The sequence below is a fragment of the Pogona vitticeps genome, chromosome 3 (genome assembly GCF_051106095.1).
Source record: "Pogona vitticeps strain Pit_001003342236 chromosome 3, PviZW2.1, whole genome shotgun sequence".
Taxonomy (NCBI): Eukaryota; Metazoa; Chordata; class Lepidosauria; order Squamata; family Agamidae; genus Pogona; species Pogona vitticeps.
In genome coordinates this window covers 191705280-191732166 of record NC_135785.1, presented here as the reverse complement: position 1 = coordinate 191732166, position 26887 = coordinate 191705280, and the positions used below count along the sequence as shown (strand labels likewise).

The 26887-nt window shown below is 41.8% G+C and overlaps 1 long non-coding RNA gene across 1 annotated transcript in view; it reads left to right on the top strand.

Annotated features, from left to right (window-relative positions):
- LOC140705428 (uncharacterized) overlaps window positions 1–22086 on the top strand; it is a 31057-nt gene extending 8971 nt beyond the window's left edge. The window contains exons 2-3 of the long non-coding RNA XR_012084811.2: window positions 18373–18520; window positions 19099–22086. This is a non-coding gene — a long non-coding RNA (uncharacterized LOC140705428). The remainder of the gene's footprint in view (window positions 1–18372; window positions 18521–19098) is intronic.
- Window positions 22087–26887: the final 4801 nt, after the last annotated feature.

The window sequence follows — 26887 nt, the reverse complement described above, 5'->3', positions numbered from 1 at the left end:
CCGATAGTCCTAGTGGACAAGCCTGATGGGAGCATTAGGTTTTGCGTAGATTACAGGAAATTAAACCGTGTAACCACTCCTGATGCCTACCCAATGCCCAGGCTAGACAACCTGATTGAAACCATAGGGGGTTGTCGGTTCATTTCCTCATTGGACCTGGTAAAGGGATATTGGCAATTAAGAATTGATCCCAGGGATCAAGAAAAGACCACCTTTTGCAGCCCTTTTGGTCTCTATGAGTTTCGAGTCCTGAGCTTTGGTCTCAGAAATGCACCAGCCACATTCCAAAGGCTGATGGACCAGACCTTGGCAGGGCTCAGTGACTTTACTGTGGCCTACATTGACGACATAGGGATCTTCAGTAATACCTGGGAAGATCACCTGAAACACCTGGAATTAGTGCTGCAGAGGTTAAGTGCAGCAGGGCTAACAGTAAAGGCGAGCAAGTGTCAGCTGGGTAGCCCAGAAATAAAATACTTGGGTCACATAGTAGGGGGAGGAGTGATAAAACCCCTCGAGGCCAAGATAGAAGCAGTTCGTGATTGGCCCAGACCCAACACCAAGAAAAAAGTCAAATCATTTCTTGGGTTGGTGGGCTACTACAGAAAGTTCATCCCGAGGTTTAGCGAGATTGCGGCTCCGCTGACCGATCTGACGAGGAAGAAGGCTGATGACCGCATCCCGTGGACCAGCGACTGTGAGGAGGCGTTCCAGAGGTTGAAGCAGGCGCTCATCAACTATCCAGTGCTGCGTGCTCCAGACTTCGACCGGGTGTTCATCATCTACACCGATGCGTCTAACAGCGGGGTAGGAGCAGTTCTTTGCCAGGAGGATTAGAATGGTGACCAGCATCCAGTGTCCTACCTGAGTAGGAAACTCCAGAAAGGTGAGAGACATTTGGCAACCATGGAAAAGGAGTGCCTGGCCATAGTCTACGCGATCCAGAAGGCCAAGCCTTACATCTGGGGAAGACATTTTATTCTGTGCACTGACCATTCACCACTGCAATGGTTAAAGACAATGAAAACCCACAATAGTAAACTTATGAGGTGGGCTTTAAATCTGCAAGACTATGACTTTGAAGTGAAGGTGGTCAGAGGGTCAGTGAACTGTGTTGCTGACGCCTTGTCAAGAAGACCTGAAGAATGAAGACGGCGAAAGAAACATGGACTATGTATATATTTTGATGACAAAAAGTCAAATGTGTCTGTTTATTAAACATGTTGGTTTGTATGAGTAAAGGTAACTTGATGTATTGTTAATGGTAAATGTTTAAATGCCTAATAGAGTGTAAGTATAAGTAAGTATGGTATTGTATGTTATTATATGACTGGTTTTGTTTGTTTTGGGTCCAGGTTGTTTTTTGGTGAAAAGCACCTTAGCTTTCCCCCTACAAAACAACTTATAAAGAGGGGAGGTGTTACATACAGCACTGATGTTACCTGTCTGTCATGGGTTTGGAGGGAAAGTTCCATCCTATGGGGAGTGGAAGGCGGGACATCAGGAGGAGGGGATGTACTGTATATATATGTGAAGCCTGTGTGGAGAAGTTAGGGAGAAGCTGGGAGAAGAGCTGAGAGAAGAAGCTTGAGTAGGAGTCTGTGTGTCAGACAGGGTACTACTGTGTGTCAGTCAGTACCAACCTGATAGGTTCAGGTGTCTGTATGGTTAGCCAGAACTGATAGGTTCAGGGTCTGTGCTTCAAGTTAAGTGTTCTGTGTGAACCAAACTGTGTGTATGTATGAGTGAGACTAAGCCACGTTACTGTATCTTATTCACCTGATCATTTTATTTTCCCTGTGTGTTATGTAAATAAACCTTGTTCTTTTATTTGTTTAAAAATCCATCCCTGGTCTGTGTGACTTCTTATAGGGAATGGTTGGTGGCAGCTTAGTGAAACTGTGGTATATCCCAGTAGGTCTGGGTTTGTCACATGGGGGTCAAAAATCCCCTTCCAGCTCTCAGTGAGACCACCACTGAGGGAAGCTGGATTTTACTGTACTTTTGCCAAGACCTCCAGCTCCAGGCAACATTTGTTCAAATCTCCCACTCATTTTTATTACACTACTTCTGGAAGCTGGCTCTGCAGATAACATATAAAAGAGTTTGCAAAGTGGTTGCTTGCCCTCCCCCCCCACCCCACGGAGTCCTTCTGACACAACTGCTTCATCACTGTTCTGTATGCCCTTGCTCTGCCAGCAATTGGCGTTAATTTTGTTCTAAGTACAGTTCATCTTCTATCTCTACCTTCAAGCCATATAGGCAATCTGTTGTAATTGTAACTTTTATATCATCTTGAAGATGCCCTTCACCTTGGCTTTACCCATATTTCTTTGTTCATCTTGTTTTCCCATGTGATACCAACTTAATATCTTCGCTGCATTGCTCTGTAGTTCAATGCTTGTACTCTTTCTTATCTTTGGAGAAGGGAAAAGACCTTTAATCTCTCTCCAGTTTTCATATAAGAATGACACAATGAAGTCCAGAGTGCCTCTGTCTGTCTGTCTGTCTGCTTGAAATCAGGAACAGGAAATACAGAGCTACAAAAAAGGTTACTCAATATGTCACAGCAGGGGATGGGCAACTCTGTGTAAGGCCATAAGCTGACCTCTTCCTGTAAGTCATCCCACAGAGAACACTTTTCTTGAGTCATTGGGTGACTTATTATCAGTAAGGTGGTAATTATTGCTTCTGTTGTTCTTGCAGCTGGCTGTTTCGGGAAGTCTTACATTCAAAACCAATGCAACAGGAAAAAGCCAGGTGTGTAGCTGCTAGAGATAATGCAACATCCCTTGCAGTCCAGTGAGCCAGTGTGTTTTTCCTGATATTTCTATGTTCACTTCAGACGTGTCTGAGAAACAAAGATCAGAGGAAAGTGTCCTATACCCAAGTAGAATATCCATCTACCAAGCACAGGGTTATCTGCTCTATTGTTACCAACTTAACTCTATAAAATACCTGAGTTCACCTAGGAATTTGCAATCCAGTGTTAATGAATAGGAGTGGAAAATGGGTTTTTAACTGGGAATGAGAGAAGAGGTAGAGAAGAGCTGCTATCATGTGTTCTGTACAAGGTCTGAACAGAGCTTGGAAAAGTAACTCTCGTGGACTATAGCTCTCATCATCTCCTAGTCAACCTGGTCTATAATCCTGGTGGGATGGGTTCTGCTGCTTGGGGTGAGTCAGGGTGTGGCTATACTAGCAGCAGGGTGGGAGCTAGTGTAGCTTGCTTAGGAATAGTTGGGCTTGATTAGAATGATCAAATCAACTCTGTCTGCTTACACAAAAATGGCTCCTGCCAATACAGTATTGTGAAAATGTTTAATAAGCAAACCACTTCAGGATATTGGCAAATTAATCAATTCCCCTGTTCAGCAGGGGGCAGGGGAAGTGAAAAAAAATTGATGCCATGTAGGCTATGGCTGACGCACTGCATCAGTTATAAGATTAAAAACACACACATCACTGTTCATTGTTTTCTCTTAATGGACCAGTTGAAAAACTGCCTGCAGCCAATACCACTGTCGTGGATTCCACTGTGGATAATTTTTCAACCAGCCCTTTCAGGTGAGGATTAAAAAAAGATTTTTTTATATTACTGATATTGGCAAATTAAAAGAGGAAGCCTTGCTTTGTATCAGTTCTAGCCAGCAAACCCTTTATTTCTGCCAAGCGCTGCATGTTTTAATTCTGTGGCGCACTGCATGTCTATCGCCTGTGTTTGGGATTCTGGTTACGACTGGGAGCACATGGGTGAAAACAGTGGGTCAGCTGCATGAACGCGGATGAAACTCTGTGTGCCTGCACGGCTTAGAGAGAATGTTGGTTCTAGCAATCACACTGGAACTGATCCAAATCAGAGCAATCCTACCAGCATCAGAAAAGTAGACACCTCTTGACACAGGCCAGAAAGGTGTGGGTAGGAACACTCTGGAGGCAGGCTGATTGTCTGATGGCCATCTTTAATAGCACACTATTCCATCCGTGAAGTGTTCCAAACAGTGGGCTAAGCAGCCCATGTAGTCAGCCTCTCACTGGGCCAGCTGGGAACAGACTGGCACCTACACAGCTCAGTAAGAACTGTACTATAAACCTAGAGAGCTCCCAACACAGGGCAAGTGAACAAGAGTATCAAACAAAGAGTTTTATGGAGGAATGTATTGGTTGCATTTAGGAACAATATCAGGGAGGCTACATCATGAAAAAGCAAGCAACAGAGGGTAGAAGAGAACAACACACCAAAGTTCTGTGCCATGTTTGTTTTTCAGACTGCAGATGTATAAAGTTAAGTTAATATCCCCGCTGGAGAAGAAGGTCCAAGTGTTCGTAGCACAATAAGACCATTAGTAGAGTGGGAAGCACATCAAACTCCAAAATGATTGGCTATATAGATGGCATTACTGGGAAGAGTTTGGAAATGTGGACCATGATAATTACTTTTGTACTGAAGGACGTCTGGCAGGAAATAGGTTGGATCTCAAAAGACCAAAGAATGTGTTTGACAGCACCAACAATTCCTAGTTCTGGCCAACAATGAGTGTTGTGTTATTCCACACTTTGCCATGATTTCAACCTGAGATTGGTGAGGCGAGCACCACAAAAGTCTTCTGCGTCTTTCAACATTGTATACTCTTCTTGAGGATCTGAATCTCACAAATAGAAACCCTTTTACTTTACTTTAGTTATGAAACTGTGATGGGAAATTGGGGATATTGGTTGAGAAGCAGGAGAAAATGTAGTAGATGCATAATCAGGGGAAGTCAGTGGAAAAACATCACCCTGAAACTTCTTGTTCTGCAACTGAAGGAAAAATCTTCTAATCAGCCAAAGAATCAAAGACAGCAGCAAGAACACCAAAGGTAGTTGCTGGAACACTAGAGGAGTAGATGAGGTCTTTAACTAAAAGCAGGCCCATGATTACTGGCTATTGGCCAGCAATGTCCTAGCTGAATGGCATGGACCCTCTCTCTGGGAACTCACTGATATCTAACTGAGTTCCAGGGATAGGGTTAGCGGTAGCAAAGCTAATATGATCCCTACTAGTAGCTGAGAATGGGAAGGAAATCAACCAGATCATCTGCAAAGAAGGTAAGGCCTTTCACTGATGTCCAGGCCCTTCTTCCAGTTGCTGGTTATTTTTTTTTCCTGTGATGTACTTGGCTATCTATTGTTTTACTGGAAATTTGATACATACTTCGGAGTCTTTAACTAGCTTGAGATTTTATGAGGCCTATAAGCATGGCCATAAGTAGGAGGAGAAAGAAGATTAACAAGCTAGTTCAGAAGAATCAGTTTATATCTTACACTTGTTTCCTTTTCTGGTACTTCTTCAAAAAGGATGCAGGCTCTCTTATTATCTTGCCTTCAGATATCTTGGTGCTTATTTATTCATTGATTTATTTAATGTGTGCACTTCCTTTCTGTTCAAAAAAGGAACTCAAGGTTGCTTAATGCCAGTTTGATCCAAAATTAAACCTTGCTCGTCTAAGTTTTAACTGTGGATGACGGCCCTGAGCTAACTTTGTGTACATAACAGATACTTGGATAGGAAGGATCTCCTGCCTTCCAGTTCTGCTGTCTCAGGTAGTTGCTATAAAAGCAACACAGACTTGCATGTTTCAAATTATTTCGCGTCCCCCCCAATTAAATCATTCAAATTCAGATGCCAAAATGATATCTAAGGAAGGTAAAGGGCATTCTAGGAAACCTGAGGTAGTCCTCTGCTCTTCCCCATGCAAAGACATGCATCTTCTTAAGACTATGCTGAGTTGTACCTAATCACTTCTAACATCTGTCACCTCCAGAATTAATTTGATTTGCTTGATGATTGCTCTTCAGGATTTAAGCACATCTGACTTCACAAAGTCAAGACTACTATTTCAAATTGTCTCTTTGCAACATTAATGATGTTCTGAGCTCTAACTGTGGGCTTTAAAGAATGTTTCTGTCCTAAGAGAGACAGTAAGTGAAAAGCAACTGGGAAATAGTCAATAAGGTTTTTAGGTCAGCAATGTGCACTTCCCTGAGGATTTCAGGAACAGAACCTGAGACCTGAGGGAGGGCCTTTGTGACATCATAGAAGGCAGGCCCTTGTGTAACAACTGCAAAGTAAAATGCACATACACATCTGTGTGTGAGGGAAAGATAATGTGGATTTCCTGCTGTACTTCTTAAACAAATCTGATGTACAAACTCAAGATACAAATAACTTTCCAGTGTGCACACAAGTACTGACAGCAGTTGCCAGTGTGAATGGGATGGTCACTGAAGCTTGAAAATAAAATAATTAAAACACAATAAAATGATTAAAATCAACCAAATCTTCTCTTTCAACAATGCCTGCTCTGAGATTTGTCTCCTTCCTAGGGGAAGTATAGCCAGTGCTCTGCGATTTGGTTATCCTAAGTAACAGGGAGTGCTGCACTGCACACGAACACCACCTCCATGGTACACAAAAAAGTTGAAGCTTTGCAGAAAAGTGGAAGCCAGCCAGGAGACTTCCTTGGTGCACCCACCCCATTTCCTTCCCCTTCCAGGTGATGCTAGCAGGGAGGGCAATGCATCTCAACTCGAAGTCAAGGTGAGATGAGAAAAAGGAGACGATAGGAGTTAAGACAAGTGGCTACTCAGTGACTAAGAAGCACATTTGTGCATATCTGCTTTTACAAACATATAGCACTTTGCTTCCCTGCTGCAGTGGCTCCACATCCTCTACCAGGAAGTAAATAGTCCCCAGACTGGGCAACTGCAGCATGTTGAGATCAATGGTCATTCTATCCCTGCTCTGTGAAGGAAGGACAGGAAGACCCTTGGGTTGGCTGAGCTCCCTCCCTCCTCATTTTTTGCTGCAGGCCTGCTTTTTTAGAGTCCAGATGGCCATCTAGCAGAGACGCTATAGTACAAGATCTCCTTCATTACCACAATATTGGAAAATATGTCCTTTTAGCTCCGTTCCAAATTGTATTTGCCATTTGGGTTGAACATTCACTTTAATTTTTGATAGTTCTTCAGGAGCTCAGGCACTTTTATTTTCCTTTACTAGCTACCAGATCCTTTAAAATGAAGATGCCAAGGATTGAACATGGAATAAACTGCATATAAAACCTGTGTATATATGTATTTGTTTCATTTATAGGCTGCCTTTCTCTGATGAGGGTACCCAAGGAAGCTCCCTGTGCTTAAAACAAAAAGAATTAAAAACACACCATAGATATACATTGAAACAATTAAGCTATAATAGTAATTAAAATACATTGAATTATTAAAAACATTGAAAACTTTAGAAACTGACTCATCTAAAAACAGCATTCAGAGATTTAATTATGGTTATTAAAAGCCTGTCTGAAGAGGTGTGCCTTCAACTATGAGGGGAAGAATAAAAGGGAGGGCCAACAGAGCAAGGATAAAAAATTGTTTCTCTTCATATGTGTGAAGAAGAAATCACCCATCTTCACTTGTATTTCTTTCATCAGTACTTAAAATATGTCATTGAACCATGGTCTCTAAAAACGATAACACAGGGATGCCTGTGTGGTTGTGTGGCAATAGCACATAACATCCTGCTCCTCCATTTGCTTTCTAGTTTATCGTGTGGACTCGGAGGGAAAGTTACACCAAATCAGCACCAGCTTCCACAGGTCCTGCAGTCACTCGGACAGGATCCATTTCACATGCCCACATGACCAACCGACCTGACTCTTTTTCTTAGCACTTTGTTCAAAATTTCACTTTCTCTTTTGCCCACTTACTTTTTCCCAGACTGTTTTTTTCTGTTATAGGGTCAGGGACAAGCAAGCATTACAGGCAACCATTAAACTTTAATAAAATACTAATAGAATTGATCTCTAGCCCAAGGAGCAGCAACAGCAATTTATTTCTGCATTTCATATCTAAGATGAAAAGAGTCTAAGATGAAAAGAATATGTAAGTGTTACAAACATAAGAAAGGTGTTATAATTTTCACCTCTGGAGAATCTGTGGTTAGATAACCAAATGCAACGTGTAGTTCAAATACAGCTCAACAGAGTTCATTTTTAAAAAACCGTATTATAGATAAGACATTATAGGCTGTAGCCTTGACCAGATCATTTATAAAGAATGTGACAGAGAAGATTGAGGGACCTGTCATCCTTGCATTCTATACTGCACATTGTCCTTCCATTAAGTCAGATCTCATAAATGAATTGTGTTATGCAGACTAAAGAGGCAAAAAGTCTTATCTAAAAAAAAAAAGAATTGTCTTATTCAGACTAAAGAGATGGCACACCTTGAAAACAGTAGCTGACAGCACACCTTGAATAAGATTAGCTGACTAAAAATTGGCCCCTGACATGAGCGAATATACAAGGCACATTTGCATCCATCCACCTAAATACAGTACCAGGTTACCCACTTATAGGATATGTCAGTGTCACGTATAATAAAGAGATGTAATCTGTATTTGCCATTTGTGTTGCATATTCATTGTCTCGTCTGTATGTTCAGGCACAGAAAGCTGCAGTTCAACACAGACCTCCTTCAGTGTTTTACTATTGGTTGTACTCTAGTAACCAACAAATCTATGTTATTAGATGTAATAACATAGTTCCCTGTCCCAACAATCAACCAATCTGTTTAGTAAATATTCCTGACACAGTTAATAACATATTACTTGATATTTGTTATGCATCATCAAGTTGGAACAGACTTATGGTGACCCTAATAGAGCTTTCAAGGTAAGTGAGATATTGATTGATTGCATCTATATACCACCCTTCTAGTGGCGAGCCACTACTTTGGGTGGTTTACAAAACATGAAAATGATATAATATGGAAAGACAAAAAAAAAATGATAGCATACTTACCCTTAATCCTATTGTTTCATGTGGCAGTATACAGATTGTTGCTAAATTACAAAGTGGTAAAGCTTACTTGAATGCCTTCTTATGTTCTCAACTCAGGCCTAAAATATACATCACAGAGAGCCCTGGTTTATATGGAGAAGTCCTTAAATGCTGAAAACCTCTGATATAGCGGGGGCTTTTCATGCCACCTGTAGTTTGCAAATTCAGGTTTGTTTTCTAATCAGTCTTTGGGAGGTAAGCACAGGCTTTGTTTGCAAGTTTGATTGTTCAGTCTTAAATGTTTACCTGAATTCTCCTCCTATAACATTAATGTATTTGAAATTTGAATAAACTATGTGTGGAATATAGATTCATAGCATGCTGTGAGGTAACTATAACAATTATTCAACATCAGTCAGAGAATTGAAGGCAATCAAAGTGGTGCCTTGACTTAATCCATCCCAGAAGATGTTCATAAGTCAAAACATTCGTAAGTCAAATCAGCATTTCCCACTGAAATGCATGGGAACAGGATTAATCCGTTCCAATACTTCAAAAAAATACCAAAATAAACAGAGAAAGTCCCACACTGGGACTAGAAAAAAAAAATCACCAGAAACAAAACAACACTGACCCGCAATCCCCACCACCACCAAAAAACCCACAAAAACTTTTTTAAAAAGCAGCACCTTACTGTCCGAAGCCTCCTCAGCCTCCCGGGCTTCCGCTGCTGCTGCAACCGCCGCAGCCAGGAAGCTGGAGCCTGGCCGGGGTGCTTCGGACGCTCCCCTCCTAGATCTCCTCCCGCTCGCTCCTCGCCGCCCTCTGCGGACTGATGTCACCGCCGGTGCCCGACGCCAGCTCCAGAACTGGCCACAGCAGCTGCTTGGTGGGGCAGCCGCATCAGTCCTTGGAGCTCCTCACCACCCTCGGCCGTTTGAATTTTCCCCCATTGGCCCATGGAGGGTGGTGAGGTGTGCCGAGGACCGACATGGCTGCCCTGGCAAGCAGCCGCTGGTGCCAGTTCTGGAGCTGGAGCCAGCGTCGGGCACCAGTGGCGGCATCAGTCCACGGAGGGCAGCAAGGAGCGAACAGGAGGTGAGCTGGGAGATGAGTGGCCAAAGCACCCCAGCCAGGCTCAAGCTTCCCAACGCTGTTCCACTGCTGCCTCCTCCATGGCCGGGAGGCGAGCAGCCGAAGCACCCCAGCTAGGCTGAAGCCTCCCAACGCTGTTCCTTTGCTGTGGCCAGGAGGCGAACGGCTGAAGCACCCCAGCCAGCATTAGCCTCCTGACGCTGGGCCATCCCTGCCGCTGCCGCCGCATCCCTTTCCCAAACCGTTGGGGTGAAAGAGCTACAAGGAAGCAGCCTCTTCTCCACCAGTGGTTAGTACATTTACATTTCCCACCCTTTCCCCCGCCTTTTTTGTTCGTAAGTCAAAGCTGCGTTCTCAAGTCAAAGCAAAATTTTGCAAATGGAACTGTTCGTAAGTCAAAATGTTCGTACATCGGGGCATTCGTAAGTCAAAGCACCACTGTAATTGTTTCTCCGGCATACATATTGTGGCACGTTGGATGTAGTAGAACATTGGCTTCACTAACAGCTCTCTAAAAAGAAGGGGCACTTAGTTCACAGAATGACAAGCAAACAGGTCAATCCCTGTTAATGTTTTGAGCTTTTTTATGTTGTTAAGCAACAGAAGGATTTCCTATGTAGCAGAATTCCAGAACCAAGAATAGTGAATTATTTTCTTGAAGAGATATAGTCAGATTAATTGCTTTGACCCACTATGTTGATTAGTTTGCTGAAGTAATTAAAACAGCATTAAGCAAAAGAGCTTTTATTTTGGATTGAAGCCAATCAACACTAGGGGCTTAGCTGCTTGATCATTATTTTATTACTATAAAGGACAGGGCACTGAGCATATAAATAATCTATGTTATTATTGTTTTTCTGGGATGTAATTTTTTATCACAGCAAATATGTATCAGATGTATTTCAACTAGCTTGACTTAGGTTTTTTTAACTTTGGGTTTAACTCTCTCTCTCTGTGTGTGTGTGTATTAAATCTCCCATTGGAGAATTATGGTATTTTGTAATATTTGAGTTTGTTTACAAATATATAGTTTGAGCATAAGTAAAGATGCAGCTTGAACAGACCGAAGGACAGACATATTCAGTGCCCCAGGTCATGTTTTCAGGCAGAGGCAGCTATCTTCCAAAATTATTTCTCTTCATCTTACCATATCTTTTCGCTTTCCACTCTCTCATGCAACCTGTAGTACATTGATTCATTTTCTCTGATCTGTTTCCACATTGAGAACATAAGGAAACAGACAGAATAGTCCTGAGTTAAGAAGCAATTGGCTAATAATGAGGTTCAATGAAGCACCATCTAAATATCTTGTGTTATTAACATTCCTTTGTCAAGACCAAGACTTTGAGCCTGCATGAGTTTCTGCAGGTGTGAAAGGGGTATGCTTCTCCTGCTAGTCCTAAATATCCTTATTATAAACACATTGTAATATTGTGGTATCCACCATGCATACAAATTGTGTTAACATACCATTATGTGGGTTTTTTTCTCACTCAGGAAGAATTCATCTAAGCACCCTTATGGACATGCATGGCTATAAGTGAACCCACAGAAACAGGAACCCAATAGCACTTTTCCCTTTCCAAAGAAGGTCTGCCTTGGACCTACATTATTATACTAATACATCCAGTTTTTCTCAGCTATATCTCTCTGAATCAAATTGATTGACTGATTGACTGATATACTGCCTTTCTCCTAAAAGGATCCAAGGTGGCTTACACTATTAAAAGAAACAATATTGGGAGCGAAAAGAAAAAATCCTTACAATATTAATAAAGAATTAAACAAGTACCATATTACAGCTTGTAAGGAAAGGTAAAAGTAAAGGTTCCCCTTGACAATTTTTGTCCAGTCGTGTTCGACTCTAGGGGGCGGTGCTCATCCCCGTTTCCAAGCCATAGAGCCAGCGTTTGTCTGAAGACAATCTTCCACGGTCACATGGCCAGTGCGACTTAGACACGGAACGCTGTTACTTTCCCACCAAAGTGGTCCCTATTTATCTACTTGCATTTGCATGCTTTCAAACCACTAGGTTGGCGGGAGCTGGGACAAGCAACGGGCACTCACTCCGTTGCGTGGATTCGATCTTACGACTGCTTGGTCTTCTGACCCTGCAGCACAGGCTTCTGCGGTTTAGCCCACAGCGCCACCACGTCCCTTTGTAAGGAAAAGCGGCATTAAAAAAAAAACACTACAAAGAAACATAATAATACCTTTTAAAATGTTGTGATCACTGTAACCAGCCCCACTTAACAATCTGGCTGCAGTGTTTCGAACCTGCTGAAGTTTCAGAACACTTTCCAAAGGCAGCCCCATACAGAGCACGTTATAGTAACCTAACCAGGATTGAACTAAAGCATGTGTCACTGTGGCCAGATCAGAGCTCTTCAGGAATAGGCACAGCTGTCACACTAGTTTTAACCATGCAAATGTACTCCTGATCACCACAGAAACCTGGGCACCTGTGTTTTCAGAGGGAGTGTAACCCCATCCCCTATTCCTTCGCCTGAGTTTTGACTGACCAGAAGCACCACTGTCTTGTCTGGATTAAATTTCAGTTTATTCACTCTCATCCAGTAGTGACACCAGACACTAGTAGACTACAACCAAAACAGCTTCCTCAGATCTGGATTAAAAGGAGAGATAGAATTGGGTGTCATCTACATTTGGATGACACCAAATCCCAAAACTCTGGAAACCTCTCCCAGCAGTTTCATGCAGATGTTAATACCATAGGGGACAAAACAGAACCCTGAGGGATACCACAGACCAATGGCCAGGTCATCAAACAGGATTTTCTCAACACCATCTTCTGAGTTCTCACCTCCAGGAAGGACAGGAGCCAGTGTAAAAAGTACTTCTAAGTCCCATCCCACAGACCTGGCCCAGAAGGATACCACGTCAGTGGCCTTGAAAGCCAGTGAGAGGTCTAGCAGAACCAACAGGGACAGTTCCTGACATAGATCATCCTCTAAGGTAACCAAAGCAGTTTCGATCCTACAAGCAAGTCTGCAGTTGGATTGAAATGGATGTAGATAATCTGTCTCATCCAGGAACATTCAGAAAACTTGCTCAAGAATAGAACGTCAGAGACTGGCTAGTAATAATCCAATACTGTGGGATTCAAGGAGGGCTTTTTCAGCAATGGCCTTACTACTGCCTCCTTTAAGCATGCCATCCTATACTGCTGCAAGGAGACATTCACCACCTATTGAACCCACTCAGCCAGTCCCTCTCTGCCAGCTTTTATAAACCAGGAAAGGCAAGTATCCAATGGACATGTGGTAGCGTTCACCTCTCCAAGGGTCCTGTCCACATCATCAGGTCACAAAAGCTGAAATTTATCCATTAACACAGGACGAACAGGGACCATAGTTACATTCACAGAACCTGTATCAATTGCAGTATCCAAGGAAAAGCAGATTCAAGTGACTTTGCCTGCAAAGTGCCATGCAGATTCTTTACAGGGTGGTCTGCAATCTTTTCCTGTGGGCCAGCAGGTAATATGCCCTTGGTGACTTGAAAGAACTAATCTGTGCAGATGCAATGAGGGCAGAGGAGAATGACTACTTCTCTACTGCCACTGCCATGGAGTAGACCTTCCAATGGGCTCTACTCCATTTTTTTATTAGGTTTGTTCTGAGTTTTCTGCCATATTTGCTCTAGTCTCTGTCCCATTTGTTACCAGTTCCCATGAGGTCAGTTTGACTCTACTTTGTGGGAGGGGATGCTTTGGAATGATTGTGTTAATGCCCTGGTCATTTCCCAAAGTCAACCAGCACATCAACAGGACCACCTGCTGAGGTAACAGGAAACTCCCCAAGAGCCATCAGGAAACGGTTTGGATCCCTCAGTTTCCTGGGATGGACCATCTTAATTGGTCTCTCAACTTCTGCAGAGGCTCTGAGTTCCAGTGAGCCTAAAACCCACCAGGTAATGATCTGTGCACGACAATGGAATTGCAGAGAGTTCCTCCATGCCCATTCCTAACTGTTAGAACAGTATGACAGTGGAACCAGTTACCTTGGGAGTTGACTGAGTGCTCCAACATTGGAGGCATTCAAGAAAAACTTAGATAACCACCTGGCAGATATGCTTTGATTGCATCCCTGCATTGAGCAGGGGGTTGGACTTGATGACCTTGTAGGCCCCTTCCAACTTCACTTTTCTATGATTTCTATGATTCTAGTGTAGTAAGCCGCAATTAAAGTAGGCCAGTTCTGAGTAGGTTTAACTTAACTATAATAAGCAATAGGATTTCAGTCTATATTTCCATGGGCATGAAACAGCTCCTGACATTCATTTTGTATTTTGTGTAAAAGCAATGATAGTCTGAGGCCTCCTGTTGCTGGAGAGGACTGGACAAATGCTATCACTATCCCACTCATCTCTGGTGTGGTGCTGCCCCTTCCTATCCTCTGCCACAGTTTTTTTTTTTGGTCCTATTTTACCTCCTACGATCCCTGAGTTCTTTCCCACAATAGCCCCCACAAAGCAGCTTTATCCACTTTGTGTGGACAGTGCCTCCCCAGCCCACAAGGACAGGAAAGCAGATTGTAATGACTGGGCAGAATAGGTGAGGTGGGGCAGGGTGATACAAGGTGTGTTGGGGGGTTACTTCTGCTGCAAGCTGAAGCACAGAGGGTAAGGGGGAGAGGCAACACAATGGACAATGTGTAGGATAGAAGTACAGTTTGTGGTTCTTTGTGCCCCACTGCCTGAGATAGCTGCCTCACTGAGACTAACGTTAACACTGGTCTACCTGGCGTTTTATGTAATATGGATTAGCTATGCCCAAATATAACTTACTTCTATATGAAGAGAATTTTGCACAATTTCAGCTACTGCATCCAGTAGCCTAGTTTCCTAGGGCCTGATGATTCTGGTTGCACTGTTATTTCTTATTATTTTGAGAAAGAAACTGAAAACAAGGATTTTAGAATAAATAATAAACACATTTACTTTGATGGTTTGCTTAAGTGATGCTGGCTCTTCCACAATCTTCCACATAAATCATTTATTTATCATTATACAAACAATTCAGTGGTTAACTGAATGTTGAATAAGACTTCAATATTTTCTTGAGGATATCCTGGAGAAAAAAAATGCAGTACAGGTGCAGAACAAAAGATTTTAGCAAACCAGTTTGAAAAGCTTCCTTGAAGAAGGGCAAGGATGGCATAATGATAATATTATCTGTGCAAATAGTGGCTTGGCTTGCAAGGTCAGTTCAGTGTCTTGTAGGTGCTATAGCGGTTCAACTAGGCACATATCATGGGAGGGGCTCACAAAGAAAAGCCAGTGATGAAGCTGAAAATCACTTTTCAGAGATGTGGGAGCTGCTGAGAGATTACAGAGCCAGCCACACAGACTGGATGACTGTAAACCCACTGATAAAATTAGGCAAGATACTTTCAGCATTTGCTGAGTGAGCATCACATGGTAGTTGGAGAAAACTCAATACTGATTATGTGATGGTATTTATTTAGTTCATGCTACCCAGGTATTTTGTGCAACAGTCTTTGAAATAAATAATAGGAGATAAATTGGTTAGGTCCAGATTTAGTCAAGCATTAAGTAGAACTGTTGAAATCAGGGTAATTGAATTTACTCATTACAAAGCTCCCCCTATTTCACTGGACCTACTAAAGGTATAACTAAGTCTAGATCCAATCTAATGAACAAATATAATGCAATATAATGGCCAAAATCCAGTGGTTTATCTTTACTAGATTGGACAAGAGTAGGTCCATTGAATCAAGGTGGATTTGGTGAGTCATCTGTTCTCCTCCATAAATTCCATTGATTCAAATGGGCCTACTCCAACTATGACTTACGATCCTATGGTAATGCAATGGCTGAAGTTCTGTTGTTTAGCATAGTAAGTCACAACTAGAGTAGGCCCACTGAATCAATGGAACTTACAGAGGAATTAAATTACTACATTCTTAGTGATCAATAGGCCTATTCTAGTGCAATCTACTACACTAAGGAACAAGAGTTTGGCCAATTAGTAAAGAGAAAAGTCTCATTTTTCTCTTTTTCCTCTTTGATTGTAATGACAAAGATAGTGATCATGGATCAATAATGTTTATTCAGGAATGTCTACATCCTTTTGATCTCAATGTGTCTTATTACCAGGTAAGTGAGCATTAGAGATTAATTCTCAGGTATGGCAAAATCTTAGTATCAATACCAAGAAAACTGAGTACAGTATATGTAAGTCCTGTTGAAATCAATGAAACTGAATTGTGGCAGAAACAGATGCCACATCTGTATTGTAGCTTTTAGAATTAATCTTATGCAATCTCACAAATTATTTAATTTTGAAGATAAACAGAGCATTTCCTTATGATGTTCGCTTTGATAGTAGTAGATCCCCATGCAGCAGCTGGAAAGCAATTAAAATGGTCTCCTCCAAAATACAGAACCCAAAGTATTCCTGAAAGCTTTAGGGCATTTTCCAGCTGACAGGAAAATTCAGTTGAGCCTCTGGTCCCATTATGAAATACTGAGATGAAAAGGACTATTGATACATTTGTTCCCAAATCATTCCAGTGAAGTGGATTCTGAAATGCTTCTTGGTTTGCTGAAGATCTACAGAAGATAAAACAGGCTGGATAAAGGTTAGAGTACAGGTGTTATAGGTCATGACATATACAGTTGGTAACTAGTGAGGATTCTTCATTGTGCCCAGTATGCTGCAATAAGGAGGGGAAATCATTCTTATACTATTTTATTTTTGATCTGTCAGGTAGCAGAGCTATTCAAGATAGTGAAGAAATTGTGAGGATCTGGCTTGGAAGAAGCCAGGAGTGGAACCCTTGGTCCCATTTTGTAATACATTTTGTTATGTTGACCTTCTTGAAGAGATGGTCACTCATATTTGCTTAGAACATGACACTACAAATTCTACAATCTCTGAGGAGATGTCCAATGCACCATCTAGTCAGGCATCGGGATTAGTTTCAGTTCCTACAGTCTGATGAAGTGGACAAGATGTTGGAATTAGTCCATCCATCTCTTCACATATAAGTGTGACTCTTTACCATCTTGGCTAATAGGATGTATTAGAGGAGTCTTGATTTGGGTTGGTCAATGGCTCATCATGTCAATGGGTAATGGCTGCCATTTTGAAAGAACTGATAGAGTCCCCTCTCTTGAAGACAACATCCATGGACCCATAGGTGTATCAGAACTGCCACTCATGGATATTGCATTTTGGGACAAGGTGCTTGAATGTGTGGTGACTGGGCAGCTTCAGACATTTCTCACAGGAAACATAAGAAGAGATGAACTGGATCCATTTCACTCTTGTTTCACACCAACATTTGGTAGTGAGGTGTTGGCTGCCCTGACTAATGACCTGTTCTGAGAGAAAGACTGTGCAGTTCTATTGATCCTCCTGTACCTCTTGGTAGTTTTTGATACCACTGATCTTGGTTTGACTCAGTGGAATGGGAATACAAGGCACTGTGCTATAATGGTTCTATTCCTATCAGAGAATGGTGGTGGTAAGGACTTCTATGCAGCCTCATTTTGATTAACCTGTGGGGTGCTGAAGGATTCCACTCTATCCATACTTATATGAATATGCTGGGCAAGATCATTAGGAATTTTGGTGCTGGGTGTCATATGTAGGCTGATGACATTCAGCAATACAATACCTTGTTACTAGAATCAGAAGAGACTGGACTGTTGTCTTGATGCTGTAATGGGCTAGATGAGGACCAGTACATTGAAGCTCAATCTTGAAAATATTTGATGCTTCCCACCTCTTGAAATTGGGTAGACTACCTGTTCTAGATGAAGTTGCACTCCTCAGAGGGGGCATGTGCATAGAATATAACAATTTGTGCTAAAATTACCTGAAGGTACAAATGTTGGGTGGTGACAGGGGAGGTGAGTTAGCAGTGAGGTCATCTGAGACAGGATATGAGTGAAACAGCCATGTATACTACATGATATAGATGACCAGCAAGAAGCCAGCTCCTTGCTTCTTGCTGGTCATCCAGAGTAAGTGAGCCAAAGGAGAGTATGACTGCCCTTTGGAGGAGGATCTACCCCCTCTGGTCCCTTACTCTGTCAACTTGAATGGTAGCTGGAATTCCTGAGACCACTCACCATCACTAAGCTGTCACAAAAAGGAACAAGTGATCGTATGAAGACATGAGGTGGCTGATCTTTCCCTAACCGTTAGAGGATAATGGAGGAATCATGAATGCCTCCCTGAGCTCCTTAAACCATATAAAAATGTAATTAATAACTAGTGTAAACAAAACAGTCTCAAGCTGATTTATAACATGTTTTATATACTTTCCATGTAGTTTTGTATCTTTTATACATTTATAATAAATGTAATTTTATTATAAACAGTTCTAAAAACAGTGTTACACTATTTCTGCTAAATAACTTCTTAAAATTAAAATAAACTGAATTTTTGTTCTTTCCTTAGAGACAAAAATAGAAAGACTGAATTTAAGGTCACCAGCAGCAGACAACACCTGATGTCACAGCCATACTAATTTACTATCAGACTGGTAGTATCAGCTATGTATGACCTTCATGAAAAATACCCTGGAGGGTTTATTGACATTATATATGTGAGTAACAGAATGGAGGACAGGTGACTCTTGATGGAAATTTTTGTTTGCAATGGTATTTTATCTAATGGTTTATGTGCAACTCATTGAATGATAAGAATATGCAATCCACTGTAGTTGCAGTATTAAAAGGCTATTTTTGATTAGGAAGCAGACGAGCTAAAATTGTTTCATTATTTACTCATTGAAAGAAAATCAATCGCTGGAGCATAATCCTGTTAACAAAACCAGCCTGGCTGCAAGGCGTATCAGTAGAGTGAACAATTGTGACACTAAATAAATAAGGGACAGACCTTGAGATGATATAGACACTGACCATTTCCTTCCTCGCATGAAGGTTATAATACTTGTTTATGGAAAAAAATCTGAAGGCACCTCTGTACGTCTGGGTTAATGTAAATGTGTTCAGGAATGAGAACAGATGCACCACACACATGCATGTGCACACATACAATCACATGGGGGGATGAGGGAGGAGAATCTTTTGGATTATAACTCTTAGAATTGCCCTAACTCAGTTGGATTGTCCGTGATCTGTCACCTCCCTCTCATTCTCATTCTTTAAATATTTTCCTCAGATCCTTAGGTTGATTCACAGATTCACGTCAAAACCAGCCAAAGAAAAACCTCCAGAACTTGGCCAAACAGTCCGAAAAACGTACAAAAGCCTTCAAGAATACAAAGACTTTTTGCTACCTGAGGCAGAATAGCAACAGATACCCACTGAACTTTGTCTGCTTCCCTTCTCCCCTTCATTGTGCAGGGTATCCAAGGCTGGTCAAGCTATTTTGGCATTTAAGACAGAAACTCTCTCTCTCTCTCTCTCTCTCTCTCTCTCACTCACTCAATCACTCACTCACTCACTCACTCACTCACTCACTCACTCACACTTGCACAAACCTTTCCCAGGTTATCAAATGAAAATGTTAATGTGAGTGGATCCCCTCACTGGCTGAAAAGTGACCTAGAAATGAAACAAATGCACATACTACTACCATGGGAATAAGAATAAATCTCACAAGAATCATCTTTCAGAATGATGGAAATTCTTCTTAAATCATTCTTGTGAAAACTCATCAGCCCAAATACAAATAGTACTAATGCATAATACAATTTTTTCTACTTTAGCAGAGCTGTTAACCCAGGATTTCAGGTTGTACACTTGAGGTGGAAAGCATTAATTCCTTGCAGACATATTGTGAAAAATTATTTATTTATTTATTTTATTAGATTTATACCCTGCACATCTAGGCCAATGGTCTACTCTGGGCGGCATTACAAAATTTAAAAACAATAGAACCAATAAATGTGCAAAAATTCAAGATGTGAAAATGTAAATATTAAGATACGGCAGGAGGGAAAGCCTGCCTAAATAGCCATGTCTTTATTTCTAAAGACACCCAGAGAGGGAGCCAGGTGGATCTCTATGGGCGAGTTGTTCCAGAGGTGAGGGACCATTGCCAAGAAGGCCCAGTTCCTTGTTCTTTCCTTCCAGACCTCCCTCGGTGTTAGGCCCCTCAGTTGCCTGGCCTGGCTAGAATGAGTGTCTCTGGTAGAACTGTGTGGGAGAAGGTGCTCTGCCATATATCGAGGTCCTAAACCATTTAGGGCTTTATAAGTAATTGTAAGAACTTTGAAATCAACGCGGAAACAAATGGGCAACCAATGCAAGGTGGCCAGTGTGGGGGAAATATGTTGGTGCCTCTTCCCCCCAGTTAGAAGTCTGGCCGCGGCATTTTGTACCATCTGAAGTTTCTACATCAATCTCAAAGGTAGCCCCACGTAGAGTGCATTACAGTAGTTTAATCTTGAGACTACGAGCGCATGGACCAAAGTAGTGAGCATCCCCACATCAAGATAGGAATGCAGCTGGGCAATCCGCCAAAGGTGGAAGTGTGCAAAACAGACCACTGACAACACCTGGGTCTCCATGATGAGCTTCGGGTCCAGTTGTACATCCAAGCTGCGAACCTCACTCTTGGTGTTAAGAGTCACCCCCCAAAAAGAGAGGGAGTTTCCCAGACCACTGATGTCTGGGGCATCCACCCAAAGGACCTTCGTCTTGCCCGGATTCAGCCTCAGTCCGTTCTCCTGCATCCACTGCTGAACAGCCCCCAGTCAGCACTCAAGGGACAAGACAGCATCCACTGTTGTTGGAAAAAGGAGATGTAGAGCTGAGTATCATCAGTGTACTGATGACATGAAGCCCCACATCCCCTGATTACATCTCCCAGCGGCCTCATACAGTATTGGAGAGATAATCGAGTCCTGTGGGACCCCACAGTTGAGGCTCCACGGGGCCAAGAAACTCTCCCCAGCTGTACTCTCTGGGGATGGTCCTCCAAGAAGGAACAGAGCCAGGCAAGAGCCAGGCCACCGATTCCCAACTCGGAGAGTCTCCCCAGGAGGATACCGTGGTCAATGGTATCAAAGGCAGATGAGATATCAAGGAGGACCTGCAGAGACATTTTGCCCCTGTTGGCCTCCCTCAGTAGGTCATCAAACAGGGCGACCAAAGCCGTTTCCATGCCATGGTGTAGCCTGAAGCCGGACTAGAATGGATCCAGGGCATTGGTTTCATCCAGAAGAGCCTGCAGATCCTTCTGACAGATCCTTCCTGAGGTTCACTCCTATTTTGAAACAAAAGGTCAAAACTCTATTTTTTACACAAAGGCAACATCCTGTTACAAGTGTTGTTGCATTTTTCATGAATTATACAAGGGGGTCTTTAACCCTCTCCTTGCAGACACCTAAGCTGGAGCAATTTCTGGCTTGGGTAAGTACAACCTTGAGAACTGCAGGGTGCCCCACCTGCAGAGCAGTTGTCCTCTATGACTGATAATACAATTCTGCCTAATTAGTTTAACTTTTATATATTTTGTGTATAAATATATTCTGCATTAATATTAGGTCCCAGTGGTGATTGCCATGTTTATGTCACAGGAGGCAGGGCCTTGCAATAGCGTTGCAAAATAATATGTGTCCAAGTGTAAATGTGTGAGAAAGACAAAGACAGACAAAGTGGATTTTCTGGAGTACCCCCTGATGAAATACTGGCCAAAATGCTGTTGGTAAGTAAAATATTAGAGTAGGCCCACTGAATCAATGAGAATTTAATGAGTCCACTTCTCCCTGAGTTCCATTAATTCAAGTAGGCTTACTCTAACTGTGACTTACTAGGTCCATTTGATTCAGTAGAACTGACAGAGGAATTGGCTCACCAAATCCCCATTGATTTGTTCGGCCGCCTCTAGTGTAAGTTAATATGTGAGCAACAGTGTTGGCCACTACTTGCACAAAATACAGACAAACATCAATGTTGTGTACCCCCAGTGACCCCTGTGTGTTTTGCCTCTCACACAAGTTCACTTTGGGACAAGACTTGTACTTTTCCACTTTTTCGCTGCCACCAGAGAATATTATCCTCACTATATCAATTAAGAATCTCACACCCTTGCTGCCAAATAAAACAAGGTTTATTTAAGGATAAATAAATGAATCACAGAAGGAAAGTCATGGATGTTCTATTATCATTCATTCATGAAACTTGTATTTGATTACTCGTAGGACTGTTTGTATTCATTTACTTTAATCACAATCTCAATATATGCTGCCTGTCTTCAAATTCCTTTTAACTCTTTAATATTCTCTACCTAACCAACTGTCCATTATCCTGTCTAAACACTTCACAGTCTTTTCTCTAACTGTCTAAATGCTTCACCATCTTTTCCCTAACTGCCTCTCTGGCACTCCCGGTTCTCTTGACTCCGCCCCTCCTGTCTTGTCATAGGCTCCTGCATTAGAGCTCTAAAATGACTGACAGGAGTGACGTGTGGGCTGTCCTCCACAATCAAAGCAAAAGTTACAAAGATGAAAGGCATGAAATACAATACCTTTTCCTTCTCCATTGCTACTTGACCTGAGATTTGTCTCTTTGCCTGGAGACCTGGAGAAGCGTAGCTGTTCCTTGAGACCATCTGATGCCCAGAGGCCTCACAACTCTGACTACAGTAAATCAGCTCATACTGTAATATCTTTCCTGAATGTGGCCATGCTATTAAGATCTCCTTTTCATCTCCTAAATCTGCTCTGCAGAAAGTGGATTTTTCCTCATACATGTAGTTCTGCTAGATTGCACACACTATGTACTGTTCTCCAGGGACCATGACCTTCTTGAAAAACAGATGCTGCTTTGCCTCATTGCCTTTGCACAATCCTCATTACAGTGGGAATCAATTTTGTCCTGGACATGCTACTAGCAATTTCATTTCTATATGCACGTCATATTAGTTTGAGCTGGAAGCTGCTGATAGGCAGGCCTTTATGATAACAGAAACAATAGTTTTGCAGAGCTGAAAAGACAAGACACTGCTAAACAGCATCCACTGGCATAACTAACTTTCTATTTTATCCTCATCTGAGTGAATATTTTACTACCAACAGCTATGAAGAGTTCTATACCAGAGCATATATTTGATAGTGATGGATTTATATGCCCAATTAATTTCAAAACTGTGTGGAAGATTGAACAGTGTGAGCACCTGTATTATCTGAGTTTGCACTGGGAACATCCCTGAGATCAGATATGCTCACTTTTTTCTGTTCCCGATTCTTCTCTTGTAATTCCCTCTTACATTTTTGTTGCTGTTGTTTAGTCATTTAGTCATGTCCGACTCTTCATGACCCCATGGACCAGAGCACGCCAGGCCCTCCTGTCTTCCACTGCCTCCCGGAGTTGGGTCAAATTCATGTTGGTAGCTTTGATGACACTGTCCAACCACCTCGTCCTCTGTCATCCCCTTCTCCTCTTGCCTTCACACTTTCCAAACATCACGGTCTTTTCCAGGGACTCTTCTCTTCTCATGAGATGGCCAAAGTATTGAAGCCTCAGCTTCAGGATCTGTCCCCCCAGTGAGCACTCAGGGTTGATTTCGTGCAAGATGGATAGGTTTGTTCTCCTTGCGGTCCAAGGGCTCCTCCAGCACCACAATTCAAAAGCATCAATTATTCAGCAGTCAGCCTTCTTTATGGTCCAGCTCTCACTTCCATACATGGAAAAACCATAGCTTTGACTATGCGGACCTTTGTCGGCAAGGTGATGTCTCTGCTTTTAAAGATGCTGTCTAGATTTGTCATTGCTTTCCTCCCAAGAAGCAGGTATCTTTTAATTTCGTGGCTGCTGTCACCATCTGCAGTGATCATGGAGCCCAAGAAGATAAACTCTGTCACTGCCTCCATATCTTCCCCTTTTATTTGCCAGGAGGTGATGTGACCAGTGGCTATGATCTTAGTTTTTTTTTATGTTGAGCTTCAGACTATGTTTGACACTCTCCTTCCACCCTCATTAAGAGGTTTTTTAATTTGTCCTGGATTCATTGTCCAGCCTTTCGCATGATGCATTCTGCATATAAGTTAAATAAGCAGGGAGACAATATACAGCCTTATTGTACACCTTTCCCAGTTTTGAACCAATCAGTAGTTGTTCCATATCCAGTTCTTAGCTTCCTATCCCAGATACAGATTTCTCAGGAGATGGATAAGGTGGTCAGGCACTCCCATTTCTTTAAGGACTTGCCATAGTTTGCTGTGGTCGACGCAGTCAAAGGCTTTTGCATAGTCAATGAAGCAGAAGTAGATATTTTTCTGGAACTCTCTGCCTTTCTCCATAATCCAGTGCATGTTAGCAATTTGGTCTCTAGTTCCTCTGCCCCTTTGAAATCCAGCTTGTACTTCTGGGAGTTCTCGGTCCACATACTGCTGAAGCCTATATTGTAGGATTTTGAGCATAACCTTGCTAGTGTGTGAAATGAGTGCAATTGTACGGTAGTTGCAGCATTCTTTGGCGCTGCCCTTCTTTGGGACTGGGATGTAGACTGATCTTTTCCAATTCTCTGGCCACTGCTGAGTTTTCCAAACTTGCTGACATACTGAGTGTAGCACCTTAACAGCATCATCTTTTATGACTTTAAATAGTTCAACTGGAATGCCATCACCTCCACTGGCCTTGTTGTTCGCCACGCTTTCTAAGGCCCACTTGACTTTACTTTCCAGGATGTCTGGCTGAAGGTCAGCAACCACTATCTCGGTTGTCCGGGACATCCAAATCTTTCTGGTATAATTCCTCTGTGTATTCTTACCACCTCTTCTTGATGTCTTTTGCTTCTGTAAGGTCCCTACCATTTGTGTCCTTTATCATGTCCATCTTTGCACAAAATGTTCCTTTAATATCTCCAATTTTTTTTAACAGATCTCTGGTTTTTCCGTTTCTATTATTTTCCTCTATTTCTTTGCACTGTTGATTTAAAAAAGGCCCTCTTTTCTCTCCCTGCTATTCTTTGGAAGTCTGCATTCAACTTTCTATAATTTTCCATATCTCCCTTGCATTTTGTTTCCCTTCTCTTCTCTGCTATTTGTAAGGCCTCGTTGGACAGCCACTTTGCTTTCTTGCATTTCCTTTCTTTGGGATGGTTTTTGTTGCTGCCTACTGTACAATGTTACGAGCCTCCATCCATAGTTCTTCAGGCACTCTGTCCACCAAATCTAAGTCCTTAAATCTGTTCTTCATTTCCACTGTGTATTCAAAAGGGATTTGGTTTAGATTGTACCTGACTAGCCCAGTGGTTTTTCCTACGTTCTTCACTTTAAGCTTGTGTTTTGCTGTAAGAAGCTGATGATCAGAGCCACCATCAGCTCCAGGTCTTGTTTTTGCTGACTGTATAGAGCTTCTCCATCTTTGGCTGCGGAGAATATAATCAGTCTGATTTCGGTATTGCCCATTTGGTGACGTCCATGTATAGAGTCACCTCTTGTGTTGTTGGAAAAGAGTGTTTGTGATGACCAGCTTGTTCTCTTGACAAAACTCTATTAGCTTTTGCCCTGCTTCATTTTGAACTCCAAGGCCAAACTTCCCTGTTGTTCCTTTTAATCTCTTGACTCTCTACTTTAGCATTCCAGTCCTATAATGACAAGAATATCTTTCTTTGATGTCAGTTCTAGAAGGTGTTGTAAGTCTTCATAGAATTGATCAATTTCTGTTTCTTCAGCATCGGTGGTTGGTGCATAAACTTAGATTACTGTGATGTTGAAAGGTCTGCCTTGGATTCGTATCGAAATCATTCTATCATTTTTGAGATTGTATCCTAGTACAGCTTTTCCCACTCTTTTGTTGACTATGAGGGCTACTCCATTTCTTCTATGGGATTCTTGCCCACAATAGTAGATATGATAATCATCTGAGTTGAATTCCCCCATTCCTGTCCATTTTAGTTCACTGACGCCCACAATGTCGATGTTGATTCTTGCCATCTCCTGTTTGACCAAATCCAGCTTACCAAGGTTCATAGATCTTACATTCCAGGTTCCTATGGAGTATTTTTCTTTGCAGCATCGGACTTTCTTTTCACTTCCAGGCGTGTTCACAGCTGAGTGTCCTTTCGGCTCCAATCACTTCATTAGCTCTGGAGCTGCTTGTACTTGTCCTCCGCTCTTCCTCAGTGACATGTTGGACGCCTTATGACCTGAAGGGCTCATCTTCCAGTGTCATATATTTTAGCCTTTTGCTACTGTTCATGGAGTTTTCTTGGCAATGATACTGGAGTGGCTTGTCAGTTCCTGCTCCGGGTGGATCACGTTTAGTCAGAACTCTCTACTATGACCTGTCCGTCTCGGGTGTCCCTGCACGGCATAGCCCATAGCTTCTCTGAATTACTCAAGCCTCTTCGTCACGACAAGGCAGCAATCCGTGAAGGGTTTACATGTTTAGGTTTTTTTTTAAAAAACCTGTTATATAGCTCAATGCACTTATTGTTACAATCTTTATATGGGTTCCTGTGTATTGGTTTATATATTTCACAGTTGGAATACTCTAGATAAAATAAAATCACTTGCGAGACTCTAATTTGTTATTTTTTGAAAAACAAAAAACAATAGGATTTTGTAGACATGGTAGACATGGTCTAGAGGGGCGGGGTATAAATTAAATGAATAAATAAATAAATAAATAAATAAATAAATAAATAAATCAATGACTGAATGAATGAATGAATGAATGATTGAATGAATGAATGAATGAATGAATGAATGAATAAATAAATAAATAAATAAATAAATAAATAAATAAATAAATAAATAAATAAATAAATAAAGAAATAAATAAATAAATAAATAAATAAATAAATAAATAAAGGCCTTGGCTTCTATCAGTGCCTGGGATCCTGTTTGGCACCAGCAAAACATATTTCCTTGTAATGTGCAATCTTATGGTTGAGTCAGACAGTTTATACATGTACATGGAGGTATTGGATACATTATTCTACAAAGGCTAAAAAAGTCATATTGCTCACACTCCATCCACTGGGCTGGCAGTTT